Below are 8,424 nucleotides of genomic sequence, written 5' to 3' on the forward strand. Positions count from 1 at the left end.
CCCAATGTCAGAAAATGTGCCATGTACCACTGCATTTTGATCAACCTACCTTTGTGAATCAACATTTTCACACATGAAACACATCAAATCCAAATACCAATCAACAATTTCAGATGAACACCCTGGATGCTTGCTTGAAGCTAGCAGTCACCACCTACAGTCCTAATTACACAAAGCTGGCAGACTACATGCAGTGCTAACCATCTCATTGGTAGTAAGTTTATGATTTTGTCATGTTAACAATATATCATAACAATTATTGAAAAATATATTTTGTTTACTTCTCTCTCTCTACGAATCTACGTATTTTATGGCAATGGGTGAATATTAGGCTGGTAGATCGCGTCAGGGTAACTGTGGAAAAAGCAGATCACATCACACAAAAGGTTGGCCACCCCTGCAGTACAGTACATATAGTATAGTGCAGTACAGTATAGTACAGTACAGTATAGTACAGTACAGTATAGTATAGTATAGTACAGTATAGTACAGTACAGTACAGTATAGTACAGTGCAGTATAGTACAGTATAGTACAGTACAGTACAGTATAGTACAGTACAGTACAGTGCAGTATAGTACAGTGCAGTATAGTACAGTGCAGTATAGTACAGTATAGTTGATATTTACAATTAGAACTTTTTTATACAATTACTTTTAGATGGTCAACACTATTTTTCAGACCAATTTTTTTCTAAAAACATAATTATATTTTTAATTATAATATTTTAAGCATACCCTAAACACAGACTTGAATCAAACTATTATATATTTCTTTCCAGAAGAAGAAAAAGAACAAACCCCCGGACCCTCAATAGCTAGGTTTACGGCTATTCATTCCAACGAGGAATCCATGTTTAGGCCCGTTCAAGAGAAAGAGGATTCTCTAACCATCGTGCTGACTGAGGATATACAGGAACATGACATAACAGTAACCATTGTGCTTTTACAACCTGAAACTTCATCACATCAAAACATTCAGGAGTCTTCATCGTCCAGAACATCTGTTGCAGAAAGATGTAGCTCAAGCAAGACTCGTAAACCTCTTGCTGCTACCACAGAACAGAGATGTAGGTCTCATACCCCTTCTGCCATAGCTGATGATAACCAGACTAGGTCAACTGTAACTGGTGATCCCACTCATGAACTGGGTTCACTCAATACCAAGTACAAGTAATAGTAGGAGCAGACGTGGCAGCAGGCCACGATCCCCTTCTGCCTAAAAGATGCAAATCTTATTCCAGAGGTGCTTCATGTTCCTGTCACAAATGAGGGACAGTTTGGTAGAGCTTGTTAATTCTGTTCAGGAAAGTGCCACCAAAATTTCATCAAACATGGTTAAACTTGTAGCTAACAACGAGTGCATTGCATCTGCACTGTAAAACATTGCAAAAGCTGTGCAGTCAAAAAATCCTACCCCATGATGCTGTGTTTAGGGTATGGGTATGTGTTGTTTACTTCTAGAAGTCCTTTACTTTTGATCAATGTGATAATAGCGTATTTGAAAAGTCATCAAACACTTATTAAATTTTTTTCTTTGAGTGATTGTTATGAAAGAAGACAGGGCATGTTAAATAATTGTGTAACTTTCACCCTCTACTAGTCATGAGAATTTAACATGAATATTAACCTCTCCATAAGTGAGTTAAAATCACAAAGTTAAGTGAAAGACACAAAATTGTTAACTAATAACATGTGTTGCAGTGATCCTACGGATAATGTTTACCCAGGTTTTGGGTAAAAGTTCATACTGTAATAAAATGTATAGCTTTAAAACCAGAGTCATGTACTTACTTTAATTTTTTTAAAGGTTCCTTTATTTGGTAATACGTAGTTAATTTCCAGTTCAACCTGCTTTAGTGATTAGTGATTATTTTATGATTATGAATCAAGTAGGTTGAAACTGAAATAATGTTGGAAGTTCACCAACAGACTACTGTAATCACTGCTATTTACCACACATATGAACTTCTCCATAGAGCTCAGTTGTTGCATTGGTTCTTTCTGAAGGATGTGCAGCCTCATGCTAAATTGTATAGCTTAACACGCCAAGAGTTTGCTATTTTGTTTTCTTTATTACATATAGTAGTACAGTATTTGGTTATAAGTTTATTTTAATATAAGGGGATTTATGCAGGTACAGTCGATTCATGAGAGTTCCTTGAGTAATTTTACATATGAAAATTGTACTGTATTCCATTTTTAAATCCTAAAAATGGCAACAATTTCCAGTACTGCAGTTGTATTAATTTTTCACAAGGATGTGGTGACCCATGTCAAATTGTGTAGTTTAAGAAGCAAATAGTTTTGATATTTTTTTATTGTTTCAAGTTGTCAAATATGTTTTATATAATGATGTTTAGTAGTATTAAAAGTACTGTATACTGTATTGGATTCAAATTTGCTCAATGATATACTGTAGTACATACTGTATTTTCCTATATAAAATGTTTATCATATGAAGGTAAAAGATAGCCAATTATGTTCTTTGTTTTCTATAAAGAAATTTATTTTATTATGAACAGTATATTGAAAATAAAAGTTAAGTCAATGTACGCTTTATTAGCATTACCTCTGTATACTGCAATAAAAAATCGTAAACTTAAAGGAAAAAAAAATATTGGTGACTCGATATGTGATTTTAATTCATCAACTAAACCAATTACGGACTATATTTGCTCGGACTGCTTGGCCCGTCCTCGCTTCGGCAACACCTACAACTGGATTGTCTATCTCTCCAGCATTGTCGACCATGTCGTGTAGTGGTGCCGTTCTCATTTCACAATAATTGTGAAGAAGGAAACATGCAATTACAAATTTTGCACATTTAAGGATCGTATTGAAGTGATCCGCCAGAACGGTGAAGGACATCTAAATCGATTTTAGGATCCCAAAGGGTTGCTCTACAACTATGCGTATTTTGTATGGCTTGTTATACCTCACCTCTGAGGGGTTGAGAGGTTTGAATGGTGTCATGAGGAATGGCTCTAATGGGTACCCACTGTCACCTGGAATAACTTGAGTAATTATATAATAAAATAAAATAAATGTCTAGCTCAATATAAAATATACAGTAATCAAAAATATATATAAAAAAAGCTAAAGTGCCCTTGGGGAACTTAATCCCTCAGCTCACTCCTCTACCTATAACCCAAAAAAATATAACCTATATAGCTGCATTACCAAACAATGAGGATGTAGCGTACTGTAAGTGGCCAGTCGTCAATTCTCTTTAATTGTCTATTGTCTTTGTATGGGCACACAACGTACGTATGAGGAATGAGGTAGAATAGAAACTCACAATGTATATATATATATATATATATATATATATATATATATATATATATATATATATATATATATATATATATATATATATATATATGTTATATATATATATATATATATATATATATATATATATATATATATATATATATATATATATATACATACATTGTCTGTTGGGTTACTAGGTGAGAAGTCTTGCTCAGAGTCCTGTAGGCGAGGAAATTTGAGTGGAGCTGGGGAGCGCTGGAGAGATCTTGCGTCCAGTAGGTCTATAGATGGTCCTGGTTCAAATTTAGAAGTCTCTAAGTTGTTGGCAGAGCCGACAGAGGAAGGAGCAGGAGGTTAGAAAGGAAATGTAGTGGAGAGATAGTGCCAGCCATGGCCATATTTATTCAATTTAAAAACATCAGGATTTGGGGTGCGTAGAAAGAGATCCAATCACAGAGAGAGGAGGCCAGGCACACCTGGCATCTGGTCCTAGCTTCGTGCTTCCTTCGCAGATTGAGAGTAGGTCTACCAGCATTGCTGGCTGTACGCTGATTGGCTGGTAGGCGCGCTGGAGCTCAGTTGTCACTTGTAGGGGATGGGGTCCACTACAAGGAATTATTTACTTCCTTCCATATTAATTAATTCCCAAAGCATGATTTTGCAGGAAACTTATGGCTTAGGTAATGACTTTCAGAGGGGAAAATTTTCCGGAAAATTTTGAGAAAAGTTTCCCTGAAAACAAATAAAAATCCGGACTTGGGGGATATTTCTCTGGGTTCGAGGGATGATCTAGTTGGCAATTTCAGGAACTACCCAAAAAAAATTTCTATTACCATAAACATTTTGGGGATGAGGGATAAATTCTGGATTTGAGATAATCGTCTCCTTAACCCAGAAAACTCTCTCATTCACGAAGCGTCAACAAGTGTTCCGCTAACGAGATTCACAGTATTTGGTGTTTTACCCACAATAGAATTTGAGTTAACCCTGGCTTAATGTTGGCCTGTGACAAGAGACATAAGCTAGACTAAAATATCATTTCACCCACACCACCACCATACACCACCCCACCCACACTACCCATACACCACCCACACCCACACACCACCCATGCACCACCCCACCCACACACTACCCACCACCCATACACCACCCACCACCCATACACCACCCTCTACACATACACTACCTTCCACCTATACACCACCCACCACCCACACACCACCCACACCCATACACACTCACCTCCCCACCCATACACCACCCATACACACCACCACCCATACACTCACCCACCACCCATATACCACGCACCACCCATACACCAAACCACTACCCATACACTACCCACTACCCATATACTACGCACCACCCATACACCAACCACTACCCATACACTACCCACTCACCCATACACTACCTACTACCCATACACTAACCACTACCCATACACTACCCCAACCATACACCACCCATACACTACCCTCCACCCATACACTACCCACCACCCATACACCACCCACCACACTACCCAATACCCATACACTACCCCCACCCATGCACTACCCACTACCCACACCACCACCCACTACCCATACACCACCCCTCTATCCATACACCCACTACCCATACACAACCCATACACTACCCACTACCAATACACTATCCATACACCACCCCACCCATACACCACCTCACCCATACACCACCCACCACCACCCATACACTACCCATAATACCCACTACCCATACACTACCCACAGAATCCCCTCATAGGTAGAAGGTGTAGCTACCAAACAGGGAGGTACTACCGCCTGGGTAGATATTGAAGCATATGTGTTGTCTAACAGACCCCTGCTGCCACATGGCATTGCAAAAGTGTGACCAAGTCCCAGGTTGCTGATCTGACTTTCTGCCCCATTTACACACACTGGGGGGTCTCAAATGTTTCTCTTGCTATTGACAACACAACATACATATATCGTTTATCACTAATTTTTTTTTAATTTCTTTATGGTTCCATATTATTATTATTATTATTACTATTATTATTATTATTATTATTATTATTATTATTATTATTATTATTATTATTATTATTATATATTATTATTGTTATTATTAATATTATTAATATTATTATATATTATTATTACATATTATTATTATTATTACGTTTTCGCCTCAGGCACCTGATGGGTCGGTGACCTGTGTCCGGTACACAAAAAAAACCCTACCCACCACCCATACACTACCCACTACCCATGCACTACCCCCACCCATACACTACCAACTACCTATACACTACCCACCACCCATACACTACCCACTATCCATACACTACCCCTACCCATACACTACCCTCTACCCACACCACCCTCTCCACCCACACCACCCACCACCAACACACCCATACACCACCCCCACCCACACACCACGCCCACCCACATACCACCCACCACCCACACACCACCCCACCCATACACCACCCACAAGCCCGCACACCACCCACCACCCATACACTCCCCCACCCATACACCACCCCACCCATACACCACCCACCACCAATACACCAACCATTCACCACCCCCACCCACACACTACCCCTCCCCACACACCACACCCATACACCACCCACCACCTACACCACCCACCAGCCCGTACACCGCCCACACCCATACACCACCCACCACCCACACGACCCCCCACCCATACCTCCTACCCTCTACCCATATACTCACCCTCTCCCCATACACCACCCACGCCCACACCACGCACCACCCATACACCACCCACCACCCATACACCACCCCACCCATACACCACCACCACCCACACACCACCCACCACCCATATACCACCCACACCACCCCCTCGCCACAATAACCACCCACCCACACACCACCCACCACCATACACCACCTTCTCCCCCACACACCACCCACCACCCATACACTACCCCAACCAACACCACCCATATACCACCCAGCACCCATACACCACCCACTACCCATACACCACCCCTCACCCAACAATCACTAACTACCCATACCCAACCCACCACCCAACACACCACCACTACCCATACACCACCCACCACCCATACACCACCCACCACCCATACACCACCTTCTCCCCCACACACTACCCACCACCCATACACTACCCTCTAACCACATACACCACCCATATACTACCCAGCACCCATACACCACCACCACCCATACACCACCCTCACCATACACCACTAACCACCCATACCCAACCCACCACACCCACACTACCCACCACCCATACACCACCCACTACCCACACTACCCCCACCCATACACCACCAACCATCCACACATACCCACCACCCATACACCACCCACCACCCATACACCACCCCCTACCCATACACTACCAACTTCCCCATACACACCACCCACCACCCATACACCAACAACCACCCATACACTACCAACTACCCATACACTACCCACTACCCATACACCACCCACACACACTACCCTCTACCCACACCACCAACTTCCCATACACCACCACTACCCACACACCACCAACTACCCACACACTACCCCACCCATACCCCACCCACTACTAAAACACTTCCCACTGCCCATACACCACCCACCACCTATACACTACCTCTCTCCCCCACACACCACCCACCACCACACTACCCACCACCCATACACCACCCCCCACCCATACACTACCCACTAAACCACATACACTCCCTGCATCCACACATTCCCTCTACCCACACACCAACTTCATCCACACACCACCCCTGCACCCACACACCACCCACCACCCATACACCCCCCATCCATACACACCCCCACCCACACACCACCCCACCCACACACACCATCCCCACCCACACCAACCCCAACCATCCACCACCCCCAACCCACACCACCCACCACCCACACACCACCCCCACACACACCACACCCAACACACACCACCCCACCCATACACACACCACCCCACCCATACACCACCCACCACCCATACACCACCCCACCCATACACCACCCCACCCACACACTACCCACCACCACACACCACCCCCACCCACATACACACACCACCCCACCCATTCACCACCACTACCCATACACCCCACTACCCATACACCACCCCAACCATACACACCACCCACCACACACACACTCACTCCCACCATGCACCCACCCATACACTGCCCCACACCCACACATCACCCCACCCATACACTACCCACACCATACACCACCCTCTAACCATACACCACCCACTCACCAATACACACTACCCCCACCCATGCACTACCCATACACTGTCCCCCACCCACACATTACCCCCTAACCCACACCACCCACCACCCACACTACCCCACCCATACACCCCCCACCACCAACACTAACCTCTAGCCACACACCACCCACCACCAACACACCACCCCACCCATGCACCCACACACTGCCCCCCACCCACACACAGCCCCCACCCACACACTACCCACCCACCCATGCACCACCCCACCCACACACCACCACCCATCCCTCTCCACCCCACCCACACACCACCCCACCCATACACCACCTACCCCCACACACCACCCACCACCCATACACCCCCCACCCATACACTACCCACTACCCATACACTACCGTTTATCCATACACTACCCCACCCATACACCACCCCCTACCCATACACTACCCCACCCATACATTACCCACTACCCATTCACCAACCATCACCCACACCACCCCCCACCCATACACCACCTTCCACCCCACACACAACCCACTAACCACACACACCAACCACCACACACACCACCACCACCCACACACCACCACCCACACCACCCACCACCCACACACCACCCCACCCACACCACCCACCACCCACACACCACCACCCACACACCACCCCCACCCATGCACACCCCACCCACACCACCCACCACCCATACACTACCCACCACCCATACACAACCCACTACCCATACACTACCCCCACCCATACACTACCCACCACCTATACACCATCCACTCCATAAACCACCCTTCTTATACACTACCCACCACCTATACACTTCCCACCACCCATACACCACATGTAACCGGAACGAAGTTACTGAT

General features: G+C 44.9%; 1 long non-coding RNA gene across 1 annotated transcript; it reads left to right on the forward strand.

Moving 5' to 3' along the window:
- Positions 1–58: 58 nt before the first annotated feature.
- On the forward strand, positions 59–2,553 carry LOC121866968. The gene is made up of 2 exons (XR_006089060.1): positions 59–218; positions 781–2,553. It is a non-coding gene; the product is annotated as an uncharacterized LOC121866968 (long non-coding RNA).
- Positions 2,554–8,424: the final 5,871 nt, after the last annotated feature.

This window comes from Homarus americanus, unplaced genomic scaffold, assembly GCF_018991925.1.
Source record: "Homarus americanus isolate GMGI-L3 unplaced genomic scaffold, GMGI_Hamer_2.0 scaffold29985, whole genome shotgun sequence".
In the NCBI taxonomy this organism is placed as follows: Eukaryota; Metazoa; Arthropoda; class Malacostraca; order Decapoda; family Nephropidae; genus Homarus; species Homarus americanus.